Source organism: Neofelis nebulosa, chromosome 11 (genome assembly GCF_028018385.1).
Source record: "Neofelis nebulosa isolate mNeoNeb1 chromosome 11, mNeoNeb1.pri, whole genome shotgun sequence".
Lineage (NCBI taxonomy): Eukaryota > Metazoa > Chordata > Mammalia > Carnivora > Felidae > Neofelis > Neofelis nebulosa.
In genome coordinates, this window is record NC_080792.1 from 60,150,450 (window position 1) to 60,177,739 (window position 27,290).

Consider the following 27,290-nt stretch of genomic DNA (forward strand, 5'->3'; position numbering starts at 1 on the left):
GGCAGTCAGTCCTGGGCCTTCTTACGCTGTCGGCGCGCTCTCTGAGGTTTCTCTGTATTTCTTAAACATGGCTTTTAAATGGGGTTTGTGATTTTGTAACACCCTGAATTAATTTACAGGCCTTTTGAAGCAAGAGGAGTTGTGCGGTGAGGGTGAGGGTTGGCCTCTCCTCTGGGGAGAGTGAGGCAGAGCCAGTCCGGGACGCTTCCCTGGGGGTTTGCACACCCTCGACCTGGGGGGTAGCCTTGATTTCATGTTTCCTGTGTTGTCTTTAGACCACTTTCCCCCCACTTTGGTTTGGAAAGTCACCTTTCTACAACTTCCCCTTGACTTCAGTAATCTCTTCCCAAGTGGCTAAGGCCCTCCTGTTACCTCAGGTTTTCGGTCAGAACAACTCACAGTGGAGTGCTGGAGGCTCCCTGAGTTGTCTGCATGGCACAGAGGAGAGTGTTGGGGGTGACACAGGCCCTCCCTCGGACGCGTGGGCCCTGACACGGAGTTCCTGGCATGAGTGAAGGACATGGTCTCATGTACGGGTTGACGGAAGGTACTGACCTTACGGTCACTTTTTCCATTCCTCATAACTTACCCTCTGAGTGGGGAAGGGACGGTGGTTCCTCCCCGTCCCAATCCCCTGTCCCTTTGACCAACTTTCATTTTGTGATGGAAAAAAAGAATACTATTTACTTAGCATTTTCAACGTGCCAGGCACTATTCTAAACGCTTCATGGAAATATTAACTCATTTAATCTATACGACAACCCTGTGCGGTAGATACGCCCCTTTTTGTTTTTTGGTTTTTTTTTAATCCTGATTTTACAAAGGAGGGAACTGAGGCACAGGGTGGTTTGTAGCTTTGCTTAATGATACAAGCATGGGACCATTACAGAGCTCTCCGTGGTGATGTTCTGAGCCAGGGTCCCAATCAATCAAGGATGTTGGCCCCCCTGAGCTCACACCTCAGTCCCAGCCCACCTGAGCTTGCTGGGTTACTTATGTTTGAGGACTCATTTCAGTCAGTTGCTTCATTTCACTTCAAGGTCACGTCTCTGCCTTCCAAACAGAATCCATCCCAGGGTACTGCATGGAGGGGTCTGACGTGCAAGGTGACACGACCCATTTAAACAGAAAGTCATTATCATTCATTCTAAAATGTCCACTCAGCTCCAGGGCAGGTGAGCCAGGAGGTCACCATAAGGTCAGCCTCACTGTAGGTCTGCTGCTTTCACGGGCCTCAGATCCCTCACGTATCCTGAAAGCTTAGGAAATTCAAAGTCAGTCGGCCCATTGTTCTTCAGCTTCTTCAAATTCTGGCATAACCACCAAGCTAATCTATTTGGAGGAACACAGAATCAAAGCCCGAATAAGCATGTTCAAAAGAAAAAAAGAAAGGTTTTGAGTTTCTCACCGAAGGACAATCCTGAAGATGCTCAGGGGAAAGCTGAACAGACAACTGAGGTGAATCTGGGGCAGTTCGGTGAGTTTCTCACCCAAGGACAATCCTGAAGATGCTCAGGGGAAAGCTGAGCAGACAACTGAGATGAATCTGAGCCAGTGCCCTGGGCTATACTGCTTTATGCCATCATTACTGTTTGCCTGGTGCCTCCGAATAGGCCTGGTTCTCAGTAGGACCTCCGTCTGTTGGTGTCAGTAGAGAGTAAATGGCGGGATGAATAGTATAGTATATAACCGGCATCTTGCCCTCAGAGGACTGCAGCCCAGAAGCCGTGAGGCCCGGTTTCCCTGGGTGCTACCTTCTTTCCTTCCTCGCTTCACTGGTCTCCTCGGGTCGGGGCTGTAGGAATTCCCTCCCTTCAGCTATGTTAACATCTCTACACTCTTCTCGAATCTCTGACCCCCCCCCCCCCATTCCTCCCTTCTCACTCTCAGAGCAAACAGAAACTATGGGAGAGAACTTTGAGAACTTTCTGCTTCCAAATCTACAACGTTCCTTCTTCCTCAGCTGTTCTCTTGAGAGCTGCTGCTGCTGTGGAGAAGGTGGGGCGGCTCCTCTCCCTTCTTGTCTCCACAAGGACTTCTCTTTATGATTGGTTATTCCTCCCCACTTGTGCCTTCCAGCTCCTTCTAGGGCGCCTTCCCATCTGTATTCATACTTGCTTAGGTCTCATTCACAAGTTCAACAAAAATGCCCCCCGACTACAGGCTCCTTCCCTTCATGGCCAAACTTCTTGAGAGTTCGTCTGCTCTCCTCACATCTCATTCATTTCCTGATTCTGTTGCCACCAACACGGTTCTTTTTTTTTTTTTTTTTTAATTTTTTTAATGTTTATTTTTGAGAGAGAGAGACAGAGTGAGCGTGAGTGGGGGAGGGGCAGAGAGCGAGGGAGACACAGAATCCCAAGCAGGCTCCAGGCTCTGAGCTGTCAGCGCAGAGCCCGACGTGGGGCTCGAACCCACGAACTGTGCGATCATGACCTGAGCCGAAGTCGGACGCTCAACCGACTGAGCCACCCAGGCGCCCCACCACCGACACGGTTCTCAACAAGGCCACCGATGACCATCTTGTGGCTACAGCACCAATGACACTGCTGGTCATCTCTGCCTTCCCTGACACATTTCCTCAGCTTTTATGACACAGAAGACCCTCTTCTGGTTTTTCTTCCCGTCGGTCTCCTTGCGGGTCTCTTCCTTGGCTCTCCCCTTGATGTCGAGCTTCTTGGGGGTCATGTCCTGCTTTCTCCTCTCTTCCCATCCTACACGTTCTGCTGATTGATTGTTTCTCTTCCCACGGTCTGAAGTGTTATCCGTGTCCTCTGACGACTCAAATCTAAGTGTCTAGTCTCGTTCTTTGTCCTGCGTTCCGGGTGTGCATAACCCACCCCAGTGCTCCTCTCCATGCGGCGTGTATGGATGCCTCAAACTCAGCATGTCCCAAATCGAGCCTTTTATCCTTCATCCATAACCCACTCCTTGACCATTTCCTGTCTCAAGGGAGTGCAACCTCTCTCCACGCAGTCACCCTTGACTTCTACGTTTTCCTTGACTCCCCGCCATCCGACCGGTCACCACGCCCTACAAATTCTATGTCCCGAATGCCTCTTGAGTCTGTGCCTGTGTCCCTTTACCCACTGTGTCCCCCACACCCGGGCTACCATCAGCTCTCACACAGGTCGCGGTGTCTGCCTCCTGGGTGGCTGTGCCAGGTATTAGTAGTTTCCAATCCATTCTCCAAACGGCAGCTAGAGGGATCTTTTTAAAATGCACATTCTCAAGTCACTCCTCTGAGGAAAACTTCCAGCGGTTTCCACACATTTAGGAAGAAGTCCAAACTTCTTAACGTTGTACGGATTTTCATGTCTTGGCCCCGACTGCTTTTACTCCCCTCTTCTGCCCCTGCTTGTCTGTGGCAGATTTTTACCTTCTTCAAGGAATAAAATGCGGGGCTGTCTAAACCCCCCCTCTGTCCATGATGATTTGACCCACCGCACGCAGTGTGAGCACCTCCCTGTGCATTCCCAGGGTCGTTGATGGGCCCCAGGGAGGGGAGGGGTGCAGTCCGGGAATGTCACCTTCCTTTGGAGCCTGTGGTGAGTGTTTGTGGTCGCAAGACCTCTGGAGTGTCGCCCTGAGGCTTACCAGTTTTATGTCATCTTAACTAAGAAAGAGGGAGGGGACGAGGGTGGTGGACGCTTCCCCATTTAAAAGCACCAAACCCAACAAAATTTATGTGGACGTTGTAATTATTACTACGCTGAATTAATGAACTCTATCCTCTCCTTTTTTTTTTGGCTGGAAGAACATAACAATCCCAATGAAAGGAAACAGATGTCGTTGCTTTGAGCATTTCCAAAGGAAACTGCAGTAAAATATGAAGCATCACCGTATAAAAGCCTGCTGTGCAGCGGAGATGTGCTGATATTGTTTTCATTTGCCAGCTGTGTGTAAGTGGAGTTGGTGCCTCTGGCCAACACAGCCCCCACATCAGAGTCATAACAACGACAAAGTCATGGAAACGTTCGGGGAGAAACTCAAACTGCTTCTCAGTGCGCTCGGCTTTCCTTTTCACGAAAAGCCACGTAAAAGAAGTGAGTCCAAAGGAGGACGTGAGGGCTGGCAATTAAAAGTGATTTATAAAACCCCCAGGAGGGGAAAAGAGGGTCATCGGGAAGAACGATCTTTGGCGATCCATTTATAAGCCCAGCTAGCAGACAAGAACTCTGGTTCACCCTTGACAGTGAGCGAGAGCCAGTATCTGTTTCAGGGAGGGCTTGTCGCTCAGGCTCACTTCAGTCAGAGCCTCTGCGGATGACCCTCCTGTTCGACCTTCTGTGTTCAGGGCGTCGGACTCCTTCCCCGGTGGCTTGATGTCCTAGGATGTCCTCTGCCAGTGCATCTGGGAAGGGGAGGCTTTTTCCTTCTCCCAAGTCAGGGGGTCAGTGAGTATCCTATTACCCCTCTTACAAGCTTGCTCTCCTACAAAATGCAAGCGCTTCCGTACGTAGTTCTGTCCATTTTTTTAAAGAGGTGCCAGGCTCATATTTGCGACTAGCCTCTCCCTCTTCTTTTCTCTTCCTTTTTTTGCCTTCCCCTTCCCTCCTCTTCCTCTCTTCCTACCAGTGCAATTTAGAGACTGGAAATCAAGGAGGAAATGGAAGCTTGCCCTTAACACCTGCAGCGGGACAACCCAGTGATCGTGCTGATACTTTCTGGTGACAGAATCTAGTGTGGGAGCCCACTCGTGGTGGGGGAGCCCAGGGACGAGTTGGTCTGGGCGGGAGATCACTGATTTGTGGGGCTTTCCCCCAGCCTCACCAACACCCGGAGGCCCGTGAGCTGCAGCAGTGCATGTCTCGACCCCGGAGAGGGCCAGAGCGAGAGGGTGGCCCCACGGTCATTGTCACCCGAGCAACTTGCTTTGATAGATGCCTTCATTCTTTCAGTCTGCCCGGATACCAAGGGGCTTGAATTAATAATTGACTAAAATTCATAGGCCAGTAATTGTCTACATGAAATGTGGTCTGGTCTTCATTGTAACTTGACGGTTCTTGTTCTCCTGCTGGATTTTTTTGTTGTTGTTGGTTCTGAGGAAATATTAGAAGGATGTGGATGGGTGTGCCCTAAGTGATTTGTGGTTTAGCTGTCTCCTTTTAAGTGAAAATACCCGGCAAACAAAAGGCCCAGCCTGTAGGTCCAGAAAACGATTTGCAGAAGTCCAGGGTCTGGTAATGGGATTTAGCGGGTACAGGAATAAGACAGGCTAAAGGTTGGTTGAGAATAAAGTTAATATTCACTACTGTATTTATATTTATTTATGTATTTGTTTTGTTAATATTTTTTAAGCGTTTATTTATTTTTGAGAGAGAGAGAGGGACAGAGTGTGAGCAGGGCAGGGGCAATGAGAGAGGGAGACAGAGAATCTGAAGCAGGCTCCAGGCTCTGAGCTGTTAGCATAGAACCTAACATGGGGCTCGAACCCAGGAACTACGAGATCATGACCCGAGCTGAAGTCGGATGCCCAACCGACTGAGCCACCCGGGTGCCCCAAGAGTGTAATTTTGGAAGGAGAGTTGTGATTGTCTGATTCTGGCTTAGTTGGGCCCCCCGTGGCTTACAGCTGGGGTCTGCCAGGGGCACTTCTCCTTAAAGGGGTCATATCGAATGGGGGCACCATGAGAGGAGAAGAACCAGATCCATGTGGGCATCCCAAACCACGCTGCAAGGGAAACTGGGGGAGGCCTGTGATTGGTTCTTGGTGAAGAGAGCTGAAGGGCCATTGGGCTGTTTGGGGGCACATGCCCAAGCCAGGACACCAAGTGGTGCTGCCTCAGCATGAGGGACCCCCTCCAGCAGATCTCTTCGAGGGGATGGAGTTTTGATGACCACCTCATTTGTAAGCATCAGAGAGAAGCCTTGTCCAACCACGAGACTTGATGGTTTTCAAATGGACAAACCTGATTTTAATAAGTTTAAGTGAAATCTGATAAGTAGATCAAGACGAATCAAGCTCCTGTGTAGTTCTAAAGAGCTGCCTGGACCTATAGCAGTGGGGTGTCAACTCTCCCTCCGCCTCAGAGACTCGTCCGGTTTGATACATCCTTGCAGTCTTGACCCGCCTGTGGCCTGTCTGCTAAGGCATTTCCTCCTGCCTCTGTTTCAACGTGTCTGCTTCCCTCTCAAGGAGGCGTTTTCTTGCTGGGAGCAGATGATTACCTATTCATAACATTTGTTGGAATTGGTACAGACAGAATTCAGTACATTTCTCTCTTTTGACTTTACCATCAAAAGCCAGAGATGGGGAGGGCATCTGAACTGACCCAAGTTTTGGGAGAACAGTGTGGCAGCTCTTCCTTCCTGGCTGACACTGTGGAGGGAAATCCAAGCAGACTCCAAGAAATCCAACAAGCAGGGTAGAATTAAAAACCCCGTCGTTGCAAGTTTCTGATCTGGGGCCAGAATACAGGCCATTGAAACTGTGTGGGCAAATGCTCCTGCTTTTGCTTCCTGCAAGAGACACGGAGGGGCAGGGCTGGTGCCCTGGCAAGGGCCAGGGCCAGTAGCTTAAGAACAACTCTGAAAGTGGTGTAGATGTTTTCTTAAGTCTACAAGAAAAAGAAGGGGCAGGAGGAAAAGTACCTTGAGATTAGCTGTTTACCTTCCCCCAACCTGTTGAAAACAGGAAGGCAGAATTGCACAGTAGGAGATGTAATGCCGAGTCACAAAACCGTTCCTCACGTTGACCCATCGCTTATCCTAAAGTCAAAGGCACAGACGCCTCCCCCCCCCCACCCCGCCCCAGGGTGGACAACCAGATTTCACTTTACTGTGTATGGCACTGTGGTTCTTGGAGGTTGCTGGAACGGCTGCAAGATACCTGGGTCTGCTTCTGCTATCTGAAAGCAACACACCGTGCTTGCTTATTAGCTACCTTTCTTGATTATTAATGACACCATTTGGACAGAGACTCCCAGGAAGGTTCTGCTGACTTCAGCTGGCTTGGCCTGTCTGCCAGCGCATGGACCATATCCATCCCATCTGAAGACTCTCACTATTGGAGTCACCTTTGAGGTTGACGTTTTGAGCTAGGCTTTCCAGCTGGGTCCCAAGCCCCGGGCTTGGCCAGCCAGTGAGTAGGACCACAGAAATGGGGATGCGGCCCCAGAAGGGGATCCGACCCCAGCCCTGGGACATGAGAATGAAATGGAGGGGCTGTGCGCCTTGCACGCACGTGTGCGTGCATGCGTGCCTGTGTGTGTGTGTGTGTGTGTGTGTGTGTGTGTGTTTGTGTTAGGATGGATTGGACAAGGCAGGGAGAGGAAACAAAGGAAAGATAAATGGTGAAGAAGAACTTGGAAAAAATTGAACTAGATTTATTCTGACAGTGTGTGGGCCTACAGCTGTAACATTATAAATCACTTCCCTACGGAGGAATTCACTTCCTGAGCCTTGCACAGCTTCATGAGCCTGGCATGCGTATGAGAACAGAACCTAGCAATCTGAGAAGGGAAAATGACGGCTTGCACAACTGTGGCTTGAAACCACAACTGGTGATTTGGTCAGCACAAGGGGCTCCTGGGACTCGGGCCCGGCGTGGCAGGGAGCTGAGACCGCTGAGGCATTCACTCCCAGTACTTCCAGGATGGGATCTTAAAGAGCAGACTGAAAAAAGTGTTTTGTGGTGGCCACATGGCCCTGAACTCTGGATTAAAAATGAAATTAAAGGGAATTTGGGATCTGAGGATGAGCCCAGGATTGGAGCATCCACAGAAGGTCTTTGTTCAGGTGATCCTTTTCTAGAAATGGGATGTCCCGACTGACCAGCACAGACCCGGGTTCTCTCTCCGATCCTGTCTGCAAGAATATCCACAGCTCTAACGTGTTGGTGGGTACGTACCATGAGCTCAGAAATTGTGGTTGATTTAATAAATGAAAAATCAAATCCTGGTACAACTGGGAATTGCTCTGGTCCCCTGGGTCAACATGACATGAAGTCTTTCCCAGTTTTGTTCTGTATTTTTTTAATGATATTTACCTGCTATCGTAGCTCTCTTGCACTATATGTAGCTTTCCACGAGTGCAGCGTTTGTGACTTCTCAGCCTGTGGAGAGCATAGTTCCATGCCTTGTGTGTGCCTGGCCCAGATCCATGTTAAACTGACTTGAGTTTATACGTAAGTGACCATTCATTAGGGAGTAACATTTCCTTGTCCAGACAAATGAAGGAAGAGGCTCTGACACTTGCCTGTGATGTATAATTGCACCTGACTCATTAACTGGACATTGCAATGCTGGGGAGACTGAAGCAAGGTTCAGCTACTTGTAATGAGAATGGATCCACTAAGCCCTGTGAGAACGGCAGGTCTGTGGGCCACAGGGGGTCCACTTTGTGCTACTCAACACTCAGCTCGGGAAGCATCTATCTACCTGCCTCCCAGTGTACCATTGCTCAGATGGTCAGGTGCATTCGGGGAATTTTCACCTCCCCTGCCAGCACTGTAATGGCAGGTGCAGAGCAGACCTGGTCAGTTCCTCCATTTGGGTCCTGGGTCGATGCTGACTGTCCTTCAGAAGGTCTGTACAGCTTTGCTGCCTGAGGACACCCTGTGTGCAGTGCCCTTTTCCCTAGGTGTACGTGGAAAGGAGGTTGTACAAAGACCCAGAGAGTAGAGGCTCTGATTTGTGGTGTTCTCAAGGGCAAGCCTGCACCTTGACAGCTTCCAGGTGTTGAGAATCAAGTTCTTCGGAGTCACCATCTCTTGTCCTTTTCAACTATGCAAGGTAAGTATTAATTTCCATTGACTACACTTTATACGCAAGATGACTAAGTTACTGAGGTGGCAAGGATCTGGCTCAAGACTCTACAGCTTTCCCATGGGCTTTGTATAACCAGTACCTAGCACAACAGGTATACGTTGATTTCCATTCAATTTCATTTCTCTTTACCTTCTCAAATCTTTCAACTTGGTATTTCTGTGGGCACAAGGAAACACACACTGTTCTCTTGTGGGGTAAAGGTAAATCTAGTGCTGATGATGTAGAAAATAGTAATTAGGAGGATACAAAGGAAAAAGCAAAGATTGAAGAGGGTTGGGCCTCCGGATCTTACACTTCAAGCCCCCCCATCTTTGCACATGGATCCTTTGTTGTTCCACGTCCTCACTACCTACTCTGAAGCTCCAAGGGAGAGTCGGTTTCATATGTGCCTGGTGACGTCCAGCTCCATCCATTTGATCATGGACTCCTGCTCACACAGAGGCCACACAATGCCCTAGGCCCCTCTCTGCTACCTCAGCAGAATGTTTGCGCTGCTCCCTGAGCTTTATTTTTAGAAGCTTCCCTGGAGAGTGCATCTACCAATATTGTATTTCAATCTATGATGTACTCGGTACTCCACCTCGTTAGCTCAAGTTCAGACGGTGTGCCCTAGACAGTTGTTCCAGGGCTGGGTTGTCACTTTGGCGCAGTGTCTTAAATATACTGGGATGGTCTTTGTAGTAACTTACAATGGGATGGGAGTAGAGAGAAGAGCCTAATGAGAGGCCTTTGAGATGCACTCAATTTCTTTGTCCTTAAGTAAGACATGCATTTTATTTAATCTTTTTGCAGCCACAATCCTGCCATCTGGCCTTGGGGCAGAATCGAAAGAGAACTCTGCCTGAAGACCCAAGGCAGACTACGACTCACATTTATATTAAATGGTAACTTCCCCCAAAGTCCTCATTAGTCAAGAGACACTATCATGTTGCCATGGGCAGCAGCGCTTGATAAAGAGCACTCCTGCATTTTCCTCCCATCTGTGTCCTCAAAAGAATTCATAAATTAGAATTTCATGCTTATTCCTATTTCTTTACTGCCACATGCAGTAACTGCTTTGAAGTCCCCAGGGCCAATAGATCATGGGGATTCAGTAAATCATATCATTTCTTTAGCACATACGTTCCTCATTTTCATAAGGACAGAGTTGAACTAGGTGACCTTTAAGGTCCCAAATCCAGACTATCTGAGAGAATCCTGACATCCAATGAGTACCTCCAATGGCTGAAGGTGTCAAATTTAGGGTAGGGGGCACACCATCGCTCATCTTCTGCCCAGATATGCAGGGGGTACTAAGGACAGCGTGAAAGGCAGTGGTATTTGTGTTTAAAATTTATGTTATAAAGCACCATCATAAGATCACATGTGTCTCCCAGAGCTGGGATGTCCTGGTGTTTCTTGAAGGTCTTAGCTAGCTGTCTCCTGTCATGTGGAGCCCCAGGGGCAGAGTCTGAAGGTCAGGGCCAGGAGATGAGCAGACTTCCTTCCTTCCTTCCTTCCTTCCTTCCTTCCTTCCTTCCTTCTTTCTTTCTTTCTTTCTTTCTTTCTTTCTTTCTGTTTATAATTTTGTAAAAGTTTTTATTTATTTATTTTGAGAGAGAGAGAGAGAGCAAGTGCGCAGGAGAGACAGAAAGTGAGAGGGAGAGAGAGAATCCCAAACAGGTTCCACACTGTCAGCACAGAGCTCAACACTCTACTTGAACCCAAAAAACGTGAGGTCATGACCTGAACCGAAATCAAGAGTCAGATGGTCAATCGGCTGAGCCACTCAGGCGCCCTGAGGAGCAGACTTTCATAGCTTTATCTAGCATCAACCCTTGAGGTAACTTACTTGGATCCCCTGTGTCTCAGTGTCACTTGGAAATGGATAAGGATGCTCTTTGATATTCCTATGTCCACAGGTTGGTTGAAGGTTTGACTATGAATATCGGCATTTGTAAGGTGCCTGCCAGTTGATAGAGACTTTCACCTTCATAATTTCTTTAGTCCTACTTACCAGGAAGACTAGGTATTATTATTATTGCCCTTCTGCAGGTGAAGTCTCTAAAGCACCAGAGAGACTGAGTTGTGCATAATATTAAATAAGTGGCAGATTGGAACCCAGCCAGATGTTTCAATTCAAGTCCTGGGCATTTTCCCTATGCCACATGGTTGCCCAAGAAATTCTAGACTAAATCTGTCCATAACTTTTTTTCAAGTTGAGGATAGCCCATTTGGCGTTGTTCATTGTTCTTGCCTGCCTAAGTAATCACTCTGCATATAGGTTCTCTGGTTCCTGCTCCTGTTTACACTGGCCATCCTTCTGATCTCATTCACATGTTTCTGTTACCTGGTGCTCTCACTGAAAAGGAATTTTGGCAATTACAATTATTCTGTAGTGTGATACACCTGTAGTCTCCAAGGAATGCTAAATAGGTGTTTTTGGAAAATTATCAAGGAAAGCAAGGAAGGGTCCATCTTGATACATACAAAGAACACCTTTTGTCCATATAGTTCTCATGTCCATCTTCCCAACCACTCATGCATCCTTCCAACTAAGCATCCATCCATCCATCCATGTAATCATTCATCCATCCTTCCATCCACCTATCCATCCATCCATCCATCCATCCATGTAATCATTCATCCATCCTTCCATCCATCCATCCATCCATCCATGCATCCATCCATCCTTCTATCCTTCCATCCATCCACGTATCCATCCATCTGTTCAGTATTGATCGCACACCTACTATGAGTTGGACACTCCAAAAGGCCTCTATATTATAATGTAAAACAAAAACTACACAAGACCTTCCATCATGGATCTTACAGTTCACTGGAGGGTATAGAGAAATAAATAGGCAAGTACAATTTTGTGTGAGAAGTGCTCCGATAGAGGGAGTATTGGGAGTTATGAAAGGATGCATGAAGGAGCCTTTTCCTTCTCTGTCTTTTAATTCTTGAATAGATTCTACTTTCCTTGAAAGGCATTCTGTGAAGATTGATATTTCATCAAAGGGCATTATGCTTTTGATATTGGTCATTGGTCACATTATGCCTTACATAGTTATCCTTTTATGAACATTCTCTCCCTTTCTCAATACACACACACACACACACACACACACACACACAGAGCTATTTTCAGGGAAGATTTTGTGAGACATGGAACACAGGGCTCTCCCTTCTATCAGATCCTGCACTCTTCTGGTATCCAGAGCATCAGGAGACAGCACCTATGAGGACAGCTGTGCTCACATGGGCACAGTAAGCAGTGCCAAGGTGGGTCACCCTACCCCAGTCCTCAGGGTCATGGGCACTGACATGAGGGTCTGAGAGAAGAGGAGGGATGGTAGGTGCGGCTGGACGTCTGGCCTGGGAGCATGGAATGTTTCCTTCGGATGGTCCTAGGAGTACTTTGGGATCGGGCTGCTGAAGATCCTGCCTGCATGCTTAGGGGAGAGGGTGTGGGCTAGGGGGTCCGCTTCACACACACTTCCTCAGCTGGATCCTAGGGCTCATGATGTCAGAGGCCATGTCTGAGGCACCCCATCCTTTGTAGACTTTTTGGCATTGTGTATATGTGCCAGGCTCTGAAAAATGAAGCATCGGTGAGTTCTCTCTGGTTTGTGGAAGTGTTATACAGATCTGGGCTCAAAGTGTGGCATTTGTCACATGTTATTATTATTATTTTTTAGATTTCTTTTGGGAGAGAGCACATGCAAAAGCAGGGGAGGAGGAGAGAGGGAGTTAGAGAGAGAGAATCCCAAGCAGTCTTTTCACTGCCAGTGCAGGACCAGATGTGGGGATCGATCCCACAAACTGTCAGATCCAGACCTGAGCTGAAATGAAGAGTGGGACACTTAACCAACTGAGCCACCCAGGTGCCCCTGTCACTTATTAACTGTGGCTTTGGCCCAGTCACCCCCAGCGAGTCTCGCCTCCTGTTTTTGGTGGCCACACCCTCGCACTTGACTTTACTCTGAGCTTCTCTCCTGCCACCCCCACCACCTTGACATGTCCTGCTTGTGCTGTCATCCGGGTGACCTCCGTACCAACTCTTCTGTTGTCTCCGTGTTCCATTTGGAATGTCCAGAAAACTTTGTGGTGGCTTCCCTTCGGGTACTTTGCACGCTTCTACCTTTGAATGAAGCCGGTTCTGCACAGGGCTGACTTTCCCCTGTGGCTTGTGTCCTCCTGGTCAGCAGGGGAGTGTGAGGCAGGAATTGGGTTTCATGCAGAGAACGCTGTGCATGCTGGACCCTAAATCGAGGAACGCAATGCCTCTTCTGCAGCATTCTCCTCTGTAAGGACGACTCAACACAAAGAGGCAAGGGTGGCTCATTTCTATAACCATTTCTGTCTACTCAAGGTTTAAGATTCCTTTAGATGCTGCACAACAGAAAGCACTGGGATAAGCACTTACCCTTTTTTTTCTTTTTTGAAGTTTATTTATTTCGAGGGAGACAGAGACGGTGTGAGTGGGGGAGGGACAGGGAAGGAGGCAGAGAGAGAGAATCCCAAGCAGGCTCTGTACTGTCAGCACAGAGCCTGATGCGGGGCTAGAACTCACGAAACCATGAGATCATGACCTGAGCCGAAACCATGAGTCCGACACTTAACTGAGCCACGCAGGTGCCCCGAGCACTTACCTTTTGGACTGCTGTTTAGAAGACCTTCAGCTGGTTGGCAGACTCCGAGCTCACCCCTGACTTTCACTGTAAAGCTCTTTCTTTCAAAAGAACAAACCTGGGACTCTGGGCACATATATCATGGCTGGAAAGAGCCACTGAGGAAAAGCAAGAAAACAGCAAGCTCAGTCATCAGCATCAAAACTGCTGAGCATTTTCAAAAGCATCTCAATAAAAGTCATCCCAGCTCTCGCATCACTCTGGCCATGCCTAGTGCTTCAGGCAGTGAAGCTCATTCTGACGTTATGTTCTCCCCTTGTTTATTTAGCTGGCCTCTGAGGGCGGGGAGAATTTTTCTCAGCTAATCCATTAGCTAATCCATGAGCTAATCTAGCTCACGATGCCTGCAGCCCTGCCTGCCTGAAGCGGGCACCAGCCAGCCCTTGCCCGGCCAGGAGCTCAGGTTGGAGCAGAGAACGCCATGCAGATGGGGTGGGGGCAGGCAGCGTGTCGGCTGTTCTCGTCCTGAGGGGAGATTCCTTGGCACCGTTGGTCCCAGATCTTTCTAGGCCAATGTGATGGAGATTTCACAGCATCCAGGACTCATGCCGCCCAGTGTGCACCTTGAGAGTTTGACCCCACATAGTAGAAATGCCAATATCCGTACAGACCGTTTTGGTTAGTAAAGTGCTTTCACACCCAGGGTCTATCTGATCTCAGAACAATCTGTGAGGTGGCTGGGCAATTATCAAATGCAGGATGATTATACTTTTTTGGTGGTGAGCTACAGAAACCAATTTTGGCTAACTGCAGCCAAAAGTGGGTTTATCTGGAAGATATAGAAGACTCACATAATTGAAGGAGCAGTTGAAAAACCAGCCAGAGATGTATCGGCTCATCGTGTCCATCCTTGGGACCCTATGGTTAAGAGTCAAGGATCGGGGGAGAGAGTCTCATGGGCCCAACTGGGGTCAGTACCCTGCTCCTGGGTCAGCAGAGCCTTTACCGACAGAGCCCTGTCAAGACTCAACAGGGGAGGGCACATTGGATCCTGAAGCAGAGGAAGGTTATTTCCCCCAATGAATTTAAGATGCTCTTACCAGGGAAGGGTTATGGAGGTTGGTGGGTCAATCACAACAGTGTATACCATTGTCCCCATGTCACAGATGAAGAAACAGAAGTGCTAAGAAAGTTAGTGATTTGTCCAGGGAACCACAGAAGTAAAGCGAGGGTTGTAATTCAAGCCTTCCAACTGAAGTTCGGTGAGCTTTTATTTTTTCCCTTCCCACTGCTGATTTTATCGTGGAGACGGTATGAAAACAGCGAAGGCTGCTTTGAGAAGAATCGCCCATCACTGCATTAGTATAACTGTTGCCCGTTTCCTCCCTGATCTGTCCTCAGTGCATTTTCTTTGTCACATGGCTTTAATCCCAGTGTCCTTGCACTGTCCCCACTTACCTGCAAGGCTCCCTAGGCTAGTAAATTCTGTTGACTTTGGTATTTCTGGTACAAATAGCAAACCACCAGAGTCTGTGAGTCAGGAATTCCCTTATTGTGATACCAGTGGACATTTAGAAAGACAAAGGCAGCCGTTTGCTCAAGATCTAAAAATCACTTTGACACTGTGTAACAGAAACCGCTGGGACGAGCACTAAACTCCCAAAACTACATTTTGAAGTCAATGCCATGCTTTTGCTGGGGTGAATGGATGGGTGACTGTGCAGTGGGTGCATTACAGCATATCTCTGTTAACGGGCTTTTCTTTGGATAGAGTAACGGAGGTGAAAACTTCACAGCTCCATACTGAGTGTTTTAGTTATAAATGCTCTTTAGTTATAAATGCTCTTTAGTTATATAGTTAGGTGGAGCAGATGGCTATGGAGACACAGGCCTGAAGTCACATGATAAATCAATCAAGGGCCCAGAGAACAAAGCCCACTTTTCCTGATCCCAGAGGCACTGTGTTAGGTCAGGTGCATGGTGCTGCTTTCCAGATGACTGCACAGTCCGTGTGGGCCCCTCAGTGAGCATGTCCCTCTCCTGGATGGTGAACGAGACAGGAGCGATGACCCACAACAAACAGATGGAGGTCTGAGGGGCGGCAGAGTGTGCGGGGGGCTCAGGGCTGTGGAACCCTTGATGGCTAGAATGTGGGGGACCCTGGGGGGCTCTGTGTTTAAGCTGCCAAGAACGTTTTCTGTTTTCTGGATGGAAGTTTGGATTGTTCTTTGCAGGTACCTCTTTGTTTGGTGGGGGAAAGTCCTCAAAGGGTCTCTTGGTTGTGTGCTAGAGTTCCCCAGGGAGCCCCTCACAGCCATATAGAGGGAAGTGACCCTTTCCTGGCATTCTCCTTGGTTCCTGCCTGTGACCAAGCTAAGCCATGCCAGATCTGGCCGAGAGCCAGATCACATTTACTGCCCTACCCCCATGCCCTTTGGTTTCCACAAGCCCTGGGTAAGGGTGCCTGTCCCCATGGGTTGGTCAAGAATGGTGACAAGAATCATGGAATGACACAGTACTCTGCCAGCTGGCATCGTAATGGCCTGGACTCTGGGGAGAAGTCCTGGCTGACTCCTTTCTTTCTTTCCCAGTATTTGGGGAGCACGTCCAGTAGGAACAGCTCTCTTGGCTCCCAGCTTGGGACTTCAGGTGAGCTGCCTGGGACCCCGCCCATAAGGTTATTCTGATTTGCCAATACTCAGATATTGTTGGAGCCTTATTAAGCGAAGAAAAAAAAATATCCATTTATGACTCAGTTCTTAAAAAAATTAAAAACAGATTTTTTTAAATGTTTATTTATTTTCCAAAGAGAGACACAGAGCGTGATCGGGGAGCAGCAGAGAGAGGGAGACACAGAATCCGAAGCAGGCTCCAGGCTCTGAGCCATCAGCACAGAGCCCGAGGCCGGGCTCGAACCATGAACTGCGAGATCAAACTGAGCCAAAGTCGGATGCTCAACAGTCTGACGGAGTCACCCAGATGCCCCCCCAAAAAGAAATTTTTGAACTTAATCTGATAGCATAGACCAACAGAACTACACTCTGCATGTTATTACTCTGACAACAAAGCCGGTCTTGGACAGGGTATACCTTTTCCCTCTTGCTGATCTTTGGAGAGGCAGAGGCCCAGGACTCTGGAGAGAGACACCCACGGCATGCTGATAAAAGCCCTTCTGAATTCCATGGTGGGCAGGTAAATCGTGCAGTTCATCTTTCTCTTTGGGGCACTCACAGAGCAGGAGGGAAGCCAGCAGTGATTAGTTTGGGACCCATCTGGCAATAACTGTGCTGTCCCTCCCAGGCAAGCTGAGGGGTCTAGAGGGCTTAAGCCTGTGGACAACTGTGTACAGTTATATCTGGCATTCACGTCTAAGATTTTTCTTTTCTCTTTTGTAAGTTTCATCTATTATCCCCAGTTCCTCAGTTCATTGTTATAGCCTGAGCTCAGTGTTGGGGAAACTGAGGCGTGGCCCATTCTGGGGGCAAGGGGATGGGAAGCCCATATGGCAGAAGGTGGTCGGCCAGACTTCCTGGTAACAGGACAGTTGGCCAACGACAGCAAACTTGGACTCGTGAGCTGTGTAAATGTTCTCTGGGATTTCCACAAGCAGGTAGGTGGGATGGAGGCTGCATTATGGCTCTTTGGCCCTAATTAAGGGACATCTGAGTAGCACAGAGCTGAAGGGTTGCATGTCCTGCAGACAGCTGCCCTCTGCTTCCCTTTGTTCTGTGATCCCTGGGGTCTGTGTGGTCCCCTGCACCGCTCGTCTCTCTGAGGATCCCGCTGAGTGGTGGCATCATTCCTTGACCCTCCACTGCATCCCCGGAGTCCCAAGCCTCACTCTTCCTCTGCGATGACAGGTCACAGTGACAACTGCGTGTGGAGGGAAAGGCGACCACACCCTGCTCTCCCATCCCTCGGACAAAATTCCAGCTCGCGTTGCCCACCTCCCGGACGATCTGTCAACGGCCTTTCGGGAACCTGAATGACCATAGCGTCAGAGAGAAGAGCTTTGTGTTGGGACTGGAGGCGCATCAGAGAGTCTGGGACTCCTGTACCACTTATGCCGGAGAGGATGCGATTAATGCCATAAGAAAATGCCTCAGATCCAACGATGTTGACAAACTAATTCCTTAAAAAATAATGGTTTCTTCTTTGGGACATAAGACATCTTAGATGCAGTGTCGAGTAGTATTTTGGATCTTTATTTTTGTTTGTAAACTCTTCTTCCACATATGGTTTTCGGTCTACTTACAAAGATCTTAACGATGCAGAAGAAAAAGCAGTTGTGAGAGTTAGAGGGGACGTAAAACAAAGGGTCAAATCAGCGATGCGGAAACCAGGAGAGGGCAAATGCCTGCCTACTTACCGACGGACGAGCACAGAGCAGCAGCCATCAGTGGGCACGTGACTCGCAAGGCGGAGGTCTCCTCGGCTCTGTTGGTGAGATTGTTGGACACCCGCCTACATTTGCCTACGGAGTTTTTTCAGAAAGGACAGAAATACTCCCACCTGTACCCTCACTGCTGTGAGTTGCCTCCATTTCTCTTGAGTGCTCCCCTATCCATGGTCTCTTTTTCTTCCGTCATACGTACTCCTGATTGAGACCCACCGTGCTGTGGCTTCAAGCAAAGGGTCATCAATCTGAGACTCTTGCTTTGCCATCTTTCCGGAGCTCTAGACTCCAATTTCGAACCTGTTGCAGATGCTTCCAGTTCTAGGCCCCACAGACACATCCCGGGCAGAATTGGGTTGTGTTGCCGCATCTGTATTTTCTAAGTTGGCGAATGACATCTTCTGTCTAGAATGTTCCCCTCCCCTTCTTTCCCAGTTTGGAGAGTTACTATTGACCTTTCCAGTCCTTCTCAAAGGTCACCATCTCTCTGTCGCCCTCACCAAGTCATCAGGATGGAATAGTCGTTCTCCCTTCGGTGTCCCTGGGTCCCCTGACCCCTCTTGTCATTGTGCCATGTGCTGCCGTGATCCTTTGTTTTTCTGTTTATGTCTTATTCTAGAGCTTGCCTCCACTAAATACATATGCCAGGATCCAGCGCAGAGTTTAGTACATAGGAAGCAGTCCCTAACTGCTTGCTGGTGAATGCAGGAGTGGGTAAGGCGAACTCTTTTCCTGCAGCAGGAAAACAGTCACTGTTACGAAGCGGGAAGAGGCAAGCGCTCAGCTCAGGGGAGCAGAGCAGCACTGTGACTTCTCACGCTGTGGGGACAGGAAGGTCTGTGGGAGAAAGATACAAAGAACTCCTACAGAGGTGATAGTACGAAAAGCAAAGCATGGTCTGGGTTTTGGTTTCTAATCTCCGGGAAGAGCTACAGAAAACTGAAACTGTGCTCCAAAACTTAGCAGTCAACGTCATCCACCCCTACTGGGATAAAAGTTTGCCTGGGGCTGACTTGATGCGTGGCTGTCTTCACCTCTGAAACATCCCAGAAGCACTCGAAGCTGGTTGTGTCCTGGAAGATGGCTCAAAGCAAGATCTCCTTCAGCCTGGGAAACACTAGGGCTCGATTAAGTTAAGCTTCGATAGACAGGTTACAACTGTAAAGGAAAAACTGAGAACTTTATATGAGTGATTAAATATTAAAAAAAATTTTTTTTTAATGTTTATTTATTTTTGGGACGGAGACAGAGCACGAGTGGGGGAGGGGCAGAGAGAGGGAGACACAGAATCCGAAGGAGGCTCCAGACTCCGAGCTGTCAGAACAGAGCCTGGCGCGGGGTTCGAACTCATGAACCGTGAGATCGTGACCTGAGCAGAAGTCCTTCCCTCAACCAACTGAGTCACCCAGACGCCCCAATGCGTGATTAAATATTTCTGTTCCTCTAAAGCTTGCCCCCTGTTATGTGAATACACTACAGTTAAATGTTCACTGCACTAATGGAGAGATTGTGGTCAATAGTGAAACACATCCCTAAAAAAAACAAAAACAAAAACAAAACACAATTGAAAGCCTGATTCATCTTTAAAATACTAAAGGTGGCTCAGGGTGTCTGGGTGGCTCAGTCGGTTAAGTGTCCGACTTCAGCTCAGGTCATGATTTCATGGTTCGTGAGTTCAAGCCCCGCATCAGGCTCTGTGCTGACAGCTCAGAGCCTGAAGCCTGCTTCAGATTCTGTGTCTCCCTCTCCATCACTCTCTGTGTCTCAAAAATAAATAGATGTTAAAAAATTAAAAAAAAATACTAAAGATAGTTTAAAATAAAGTGTCTTAAAATATTTATGATGTATTTTTAGACTTTTTGGTGGGCAAAGACCCAAAGAGAAGCAAATAAAACCATTAAGGCTTTTCCAGGGTGGACAAAAGTGGAAAAGGGGGATTTTATCCAGTGGATAAAATCATGAAAAGCTTGAACTGAGCTAATGCTCGATCTGGCAGCCAGAATGTAATTTCAGGGCTCATAAGATGTTTAAACATACTGAGTAGAACAGTATTTTATAGGCTGTAATATGACAAATACATAGAGGCAGGCTAAATAAGGGATGCTAAGTTGTGGGTAGGTGACATTAGTGAATTTCATGACAGATGACAGAATACTGGGTTGGGTGAACCACTGGTTCTGTAAGAGTTCTTTCTACTGGTTTCATAAGAGTGAATGCAGTTCACTCACCTGCCTGTATCACCCCAGAGAGAGAGACACAGGTATTGAAATATTTTCTTGGAGATAAAAAAAACAACCACCACCACCAATGTTTGGTCATCTTTATAAACACAGGCTCTCATTTTAAATCTGAGACTCTCTTGAAGGTGAGAAGCATGGGATTAAGTAGGGACCCCTGTTCTAACATCATTTGCTCTATTGAATATATCCTTATTAGGTGCACATATCCTTAGGGGCACACCCTACCATTTTAGTGCGAATTTTCAGGAATCCTGTCGGGGAGAGCTGGTGCTTGAGGGAAGAAAGAAGCGTGCTGGAAAAAGACAGAAGGAGGACAGGTCAGTGGTGGGGGAAGCCCCAGTCCCCAGAAGACAGGAGACAGGAGACAAAGCAGCCAGCAGAGGGGGGTGTCCAGAGGGTGAGAAAGGGATGTTGGGCTCTAGGTGGGGACAGCCTCAAGGGACAAGGCCAGAACCTGGCTGTTTGCTGGGGCCTGGGTATAACTCCCCCCCCCTCCCCCCCAACGCCCCAACCACTCTTTCAGCCGCTTCCATACACTACTGGCCAGGAGCAGCTTTCCTTTTTCTTGATTAGATTCAGGATTACACTCCGAGTACAGGCTGGGTCTCCCGAGGAGGGGGAGCATGTGAAGACGAGCTAGCAAGACAGCTCTGAAGGCAGCTGCGTCTCAGAGAGTCGGTTGAGGCCAGGCATCCATTTCATTTGTGGTTCCTGGGGGCTGATTTCTCTTTAGGTTCAGGTTCTTCTCCTTCTTCTGGTTGGTAGCTTCAAGTTTATAGCTCGACATGAACAAAACTAACAAGCCCTCAGAACAGGGAGTGTATGCAGAGGGACTTCAGGCAGACTGTGCAAGGGAAGGGAAGGAGAAAGGCATGCACATTTGCTGAGCCCCTCTGGCCGACCCAGCCGTTCGTCTGGGACCCACTGCACAGGGAAGGAACCAAGTGTGCTCCACGCGCTGACACATCACATGCTGGAAGAATCTTGCCCGGTAGAACCTTTTACATCCCCATGGCATAGGTAAAGAAACAACGTCTAGGAGAAGTTGAACAATGTGCCCGTGGTCACACAGCTAAGGGATTGAGCTGGCTTTCAATTCAGGTCTGTCTGACTTTCACGTCTGCGTATTACCTGATGCCTTGGGACCAGAAAAGGTGTTTTTATCCCCTGGGGCTTGGAGAATAATCTCAAATCTCTGGTTCATTGTGAAATTTCTTGATGAAATTTAAGAGAGTGGAATTTGAGCATTAGCTCTGAAATGTACATTGGGAGAGTCAGTCCATGGAAACAAATGGAAGAATATATTACAAACCTAGGCCGTTGTGTAATGGATGATCAGTCCGGTTTCATCAGCTCAGCTTGGGCTTGACATTGTGGTTGGGGAACACATGTGCTGAGGGAGGTCTACCAGTTAGGGGACCTGTAGGACTTTCTAGATACCTCAGCATCATTATAGACCAGTGGGTATTGGCTTTGCCATATGCTAAATATTTAGTTCTGTTTGCTTTCATTGCCAGGACGGGGCTTGCCATTTTGTGTTTTGGCTCTTGTAATAATATCTGGAATGATCTATAGAATGCATTAATTAGCAAATATTTATTGAGTGCCTACCATGTGCCAAGTACTGGGCTACATTCGGAGGTGGGTATTGCATGCTCTAGAACAATGCTGTCCAATAGAATTTTCTATGATGATAGAAATGGTCTTATCTGCATTGTCTTATATGGAAGTTACTAGCCTCTTATGATTAATGTGATTGAGGAACTGAATTTTTAATAAATTTTAACTAAGTTCAAATAGGCCACGTGTCCAGGGGTTACCATATTGGACTGTACAAATCTAGATTAGTCTTGTGTTGTATTTTGCAAAATTACAAAAATGGAAAACATCACATCTACTGGAAACATATGTTTGTTAACATTTTAGTAAAATTTTATGTTATGTTCTAATACATGATTATGATTAATGCCATGAGTAGATTTTCTTTATTTTCTTTATTTCTTTCTTTATTTCTTTTTAATTTAAATCCAAGTTAGTTAATATATAGTATAATAATGATTTCAGGAATAGAGTTTAATGATTCATCACTTACATATAACACCCAGCGCTCATCCCAAGTGCCCTCCTTAATTCCCATTATGAGTAGATTTTCTATGTATTGATTTATTCAAAGACATTTAGGTGGTGTCTTCTATGTATTAGGGACTATGCTAGATCCTGTGGGAGGGAAAAATGATGTGTAAGACCTCATCCGTGTTATGAAGAAGCTCACAGATTTGTAGATACGTGCCTATACCCACACACGTGCTGTTACACATCCACACATACAAATACCAGGTAACCAACTGCCGAGGGCCCTCTTAGGCAAGTATGTCTGTCAATCACAGATAGCTGACAGTTCCATTCATCAGATCCAAACAGCAGGATCCAGAGGAAAATGGCATTTCCTTTTAAGAATAAGGAAACCGGAAGTCTCCCCAGCCTATTTCCTGTCATATTTTCTTGGCCATAATTTCAGCACATGTCCATATGTAAATCCATCCTGGCAAGAGGAAGGGAATTGCCATGACTGGATTACATTACTCAGGGTTTATTCCTGTGGGTTCCTTGAGGACAGATACCTGAACAAAAATCAGGGATCTGTTGGCAAGGATCTGGGGTGGTGGAATGGATGTTGAATAGGCAATCACTGTCCTTCTGAAAATTTCCCATCCTCTGAATCAGAATGGGCTCCTCCAGTCACCATGCTGAATTCATTCCTTTGTCACAGCACTCAAAGTGTAGAGTGTGATGTGTTTGCTCAATGGCTTGATTTCCTGGTGACTGGGTACCAACAACACCCCTTCCTCTGCTAATTGTGAGCTTCTGAGGGGGTCCGACCTGCTTTATTCATATTTGAAAGCTCTACACCCAGCCTAGTTCCTGCCATACCCAGAGCTCAGTAAAGATTTGTGGGACGGGATATACATTTATTGAAGCACTACTCAATTCACATCTTCTTTCCCGATTTATTCTTTCAGAGACTACACCTGTTGTTCTGGACTGCAGCTGGAATTGGAAAGGAAATTTATTTCCATGAATGGCGAAGTGTCAGAGTGAGCAGGCACGTGGCAGAGGAAGCATGGGAATAGTCTCACGAGAATAACGTCAAATCACAATGATTGTCAGAGACTTTAGAAGATAAACCAACCAAACAAACATATAGAAGTTACATGTGCTGTTAGTGCAGAAGCTTCCAGATGGATGCAAGAATCAAAGCCTTCAAGAAGCTCATGTAATTGGCACTTGGAATATGTCTATATTAATTTGCATGGACCATAAAAGCAATCTTATCTAGAATCTCCCATTTACAGCCCTTGTTATTTTCTCCCTTCATTTTCACCTCTTCTCTTCTGCCTGGCTTCCTAACTCCTGGGTATCTGTCTCTGGTACATCTGTAGCTTCTCAGCTAGGATGTTTATGGGGTGTCAGATGCTTACATATCAAGAACTCTTCCTGTCTCTGGGAATTAGATGTTAAGAGACAGAAAACAGGGCACAAGACCACGTACACCTTAGCTCTGAGTTAGATCATCTGAAAGCTATGTTCCTGGACCTCATTATCTTGGCTTCCCACAGAAAAGCATCCAACAAATTAAGATTTAATATCATGTCTCCAGCTTTTATGGAGGGCAGCTGACACAGAAATGTACTTGTGAAGAACAAAGCTGGGTATTTTACAAAAGCATAGTGGAGGATTTTATCATGTCACCCAAAGTCCTTTTTATAAGAATCTGTAAGACTTTTGATTCTCTAAGTGAACATTATATTGACAGCGACAAGTATATCCCATACAATTACAAGGGACTCAGGGCTGAATTTGGCTTCCAATGGCAGCATCTGTCATATCCTGGTGACTGGTGGCATCCATTTATTTGTTCCTTTCAACCGATTTTGATTCCATTTTTATTATTTATTTTTCTGTTGTATATTGTGGTTAATTTTCTAAGTTGCCTCCGATGTTTACAGATATGTGTGCATGTGTTTTTGCCTACTTATCTACCCATCTACCTACCTACCTACATACCTATCTGTTTACTTACATACCTACTTGTCACCCCAGCTATGTGTGTGGTACGTATCTCCATCAGCCTGGACTTCATTAAAGTAACTGAGTTGTTTTTCTTTTCTTTCTCTGGCCTGATTATTCAGGTTATTTCCTACAAATAATTTGGAGGACACTGAGACAGATGTGCAACACAGCAGTGTGGGGTGGGAGATCTGGGTCCTGTTCCAGCTTTGCCTCCTGTCAAATGTCTCACCCTGGGTAAGTCATTTATTCTCTAGGTGTTTCAGTTTGGTCATCTTTAAGATGGGATAATTATATCCACTTCTGTTGAACAGAGTCGGAGTGAGGACATATGTATTTTGGTGTGTTCACGTATATAAGGCTGGAGAGAAAGTGGTTAAGAGGAAGCCTTTGGCCAGTGGCCTGGGCAGTTCAGTTGGCATCTTCAGGTATAAATGGAGTTACTTGAAGGTCTTCCAAGTGTTTCCCTCCACAAACACTAACCTTTCCACCTTTAGATTCTTTTTTCAGGATCCCATAGGAAATTTGTGTATTTCATGGGTTGTTGACCCAATGGAGTAAGATTTCTATTTCAATTTATCTCTGTTCCACTTATGCTAAAACTCAAGTTTAGATTGCTACTAGCTTAGATTCAGTTAGAATCTGTAAGTTAGAATGCCTTTTTGGAACATAATGTCACGGGTAGAAGTTTTCAGATGAGCACATCTTCTGTGATTGTACGGCATAGTCCACAGTTCACTGACCCACATCAGCACAGATTTGGTTACCTTTTGATGCTTCAGGGCATGTGGCCTTTTAGGAGAGAAATGAAGCGCTCAAGTGAGAGGTGTAGCATAAATAAGTTGTAGTGGAGAGTAGGGTGGGAGGGTGGGGGAGGTTTCTGGAGCACTTAGTATTCAGTATCAGGCCTGAAATGATCTTTCTCCATAAAGAGTGTGGGAAACTGGTGAGAATTGGGCTCTTAGCATAAGAATAGGCTGAAACTGACCTGTGGAACTTGGGCTTCAAAGCTTTTTGCAAAATATTATTGTTTGCATGGCTTGGAGGAGACTCAAGAGTGACTTAGGGATTTCATGTGGATTCCCAAGCAGGAAGCCAGACCTTTCATTGCTTCCACAAAATTCCACCAACCTTCCATCAGGATCTTTGGCTTAGTGGGACAGATAGGTGTGTATTACCACTACCGTTTTATAGATACGGAGAATGAGGAGCCAGAAAGGTTATGTGACTTGTTGAAAGTCACACAACTAGTGCTTGGCAGGGCTGCACCTGGGAGCCAGTGTTGGGAGAGAAAGTCCTCCATGGGCCACAAGTGCACCTGTCTAGTGGGCCAAGACTAGTCTTTCTCCCAGGATGTCTTCAGAGTTGTTCTGATGCCCTCGAGAAATGAGATAATGTCTCCCTACTCTCAGCACCTAAAAAGCAGACTTGTTTACTCTTGCCTGTGAAAACAGTAGATTCCCCAAGTATTCCTGGGCCATGACACAAGCCCACTTTACCTGTCCTACTGATCTGGGCCCGGGGTCATGCCTGTGGACCTTTAGAGCAAGGAAGCTGGTGCCAACATGTTGATACTTGTGCCGCTGCTGTGTCATGAGTAATATAGTCCTTTGTTTCTGACCCAGGAGCTCATGTCTCCTGCCAGCATCCACAAATTAGAATTAGGCTAACTTGTTAGTGTGTAAGTGAGTAAAGTCACATCTTAGACCTGACATCTACTTCCTGAGTCCTGGGCAGATTTCCTTCCATAAGTGTGCTTTCTGTAGATAACTCAACCCAGGGGAAGGAACGGTGGTCACAAAATTCATCTGGTGATATGACTGGATCTGTGCCAAGTTCCTTCCTTTTGATTTTCTGGGCCTGGGCTTCTGTTAGCAGGCATTCAGTAGGTCTTTGTGGTAGGTAGTTGACTGGTTCATTGGTAGAGATCCCTAGAAGCCAGCGGAGCCCAGCCAATGGAAGTGATAGGGAAAGAGCAAGGAGGAAGAGGGAGGGTGGAAAGGGAGAAGGAGGATCTTTTGTCAAAGACATTTAGGGTCCCGTTACCATTTTCTGTACCTGTCATACTACGCCAAAAAATAAAAAAATAAAAAAAATAAAAATAAAAATAAATAAATAAATAAATAAAAGTGGGAAATTTGCTCTGCTGAGGTAGCAGCATCCTTGAGGATCTGGGGAATGGGAAGGGAGGCCAGGACTAGTGACATGTTGGGGGCATGGTGTGAGGGAGGAGGGCTGCCTCTCCAAGACCTCACCTGGGGAGAGATCCCACTGTTTGGACTGGGGTAGAAGAGGGAAGGCAAGGCCATGGCAATGTCATGATCTCACCCATAAAATATTGAGGTTAATTTTCACTTTGCTGACTAATTCTTTGCAAGAATCCTAAAGAAATCTTAGTCAGTGAGGAGAACTCTAGCCAGGAGTGAGCTGTTCCAGGCTCTTTAAGCTTGACGAGCCTCCTCACGCACATGTCCACGGAAAGTGAGGCCAACTCTGCCCAAGACTTATCAACCACTAAAGAAGCCTGAAATGATAGGTGGTTTTCAAAATAACTTTCCCTTTATCCGCTGAAGTAGATAGGCCTCTGTCATAAAACCTTTAATTGTTCATCAAATATTTGACTAAAATTGAGTAGTTTTCTTTCAGGGGAAGTTAGCATTCTTAAATCACTAGCAAAGGAGAGGTTTGTAAAAGATTTACCAAAGCGCTCTTCGTGTGTATGCATAATGGTTAATGGTCAATAAATAGACACTTTTCTTTATTGCCTAGAGATTCTGTCTAATGTTTAATTTTTAAAAAGTGTACCACTTCCATGAGGCATCTAATGTAATCAAACTCATAGAAATAGAAAGTTACCAGGGGGGTCGAGGGGAGGGAAATGGTAGGTTTTTAAATGGGTACAGGGTTTCAATTTTGCAAGATGGAAAATTTCTGGAGCTCTGTTGTCCAACCATGTGAATATACTTACCACTAGTTTATGTTATGCATTTTGTGTTTTTATCATAATCAAAACAACGGTAGAAGCCATCGGTGTAGAGTGAGAACACAGCATTGATTTTATAGTTTTAACTTCCTTGGTTGATTTAAATTCAAGTGTTCATGCTGTGGGAAGAAGCAAAGTTTAGAAAAGGAAAGACTTCTTTTTCACTGCAGTTTAGAGAACTCCTCAGTCTATTGACAAGTAGCGATTTGTTGAATGTCA

General features: G+C 46.7%; 1 long non-coding RNA gene across 7 annotated transcripts; it reads left to right on the plus strand.

Moving 5' to 3' along the window:
* The first annotated feature begins 4,052 nt into the window (after positions 1-4,052).
* Positions 4,053-27,071, plus strand: LOC131490403 (uncharacterized). 7 transcript variants are annotated; one of them, XR_009251082.1, is made up of 9 exons: positions 4,053-7,844; positions 8,584-8,735; positions 9,564-9,655; positions 14,551-15,473; positions 15,976-16,033; positions 16,194-16,576; positions 17,245-20,337; positions 23,041-23,294; positions 24,211-27,071. It is a non-coding gene; the product is annotated as an uncharacterized LOC131490403 (long non-coding RNA). The 7 variants fall into 7 exon arrangements; XR_009251083.1 differs by lacking the exon at positions 16,194-16,576 and having other exon boundaries at positions 4,053-8,735; XR_009251087.1 differs by lacking the exon at positions 16,194-16,576 and having other exon boundaries at positions 4,053-8,735; positions 14,551-14,646.
* The last annotated feature ends 219 nt before the right edge of the window (positions 27,072-27,290 follow it).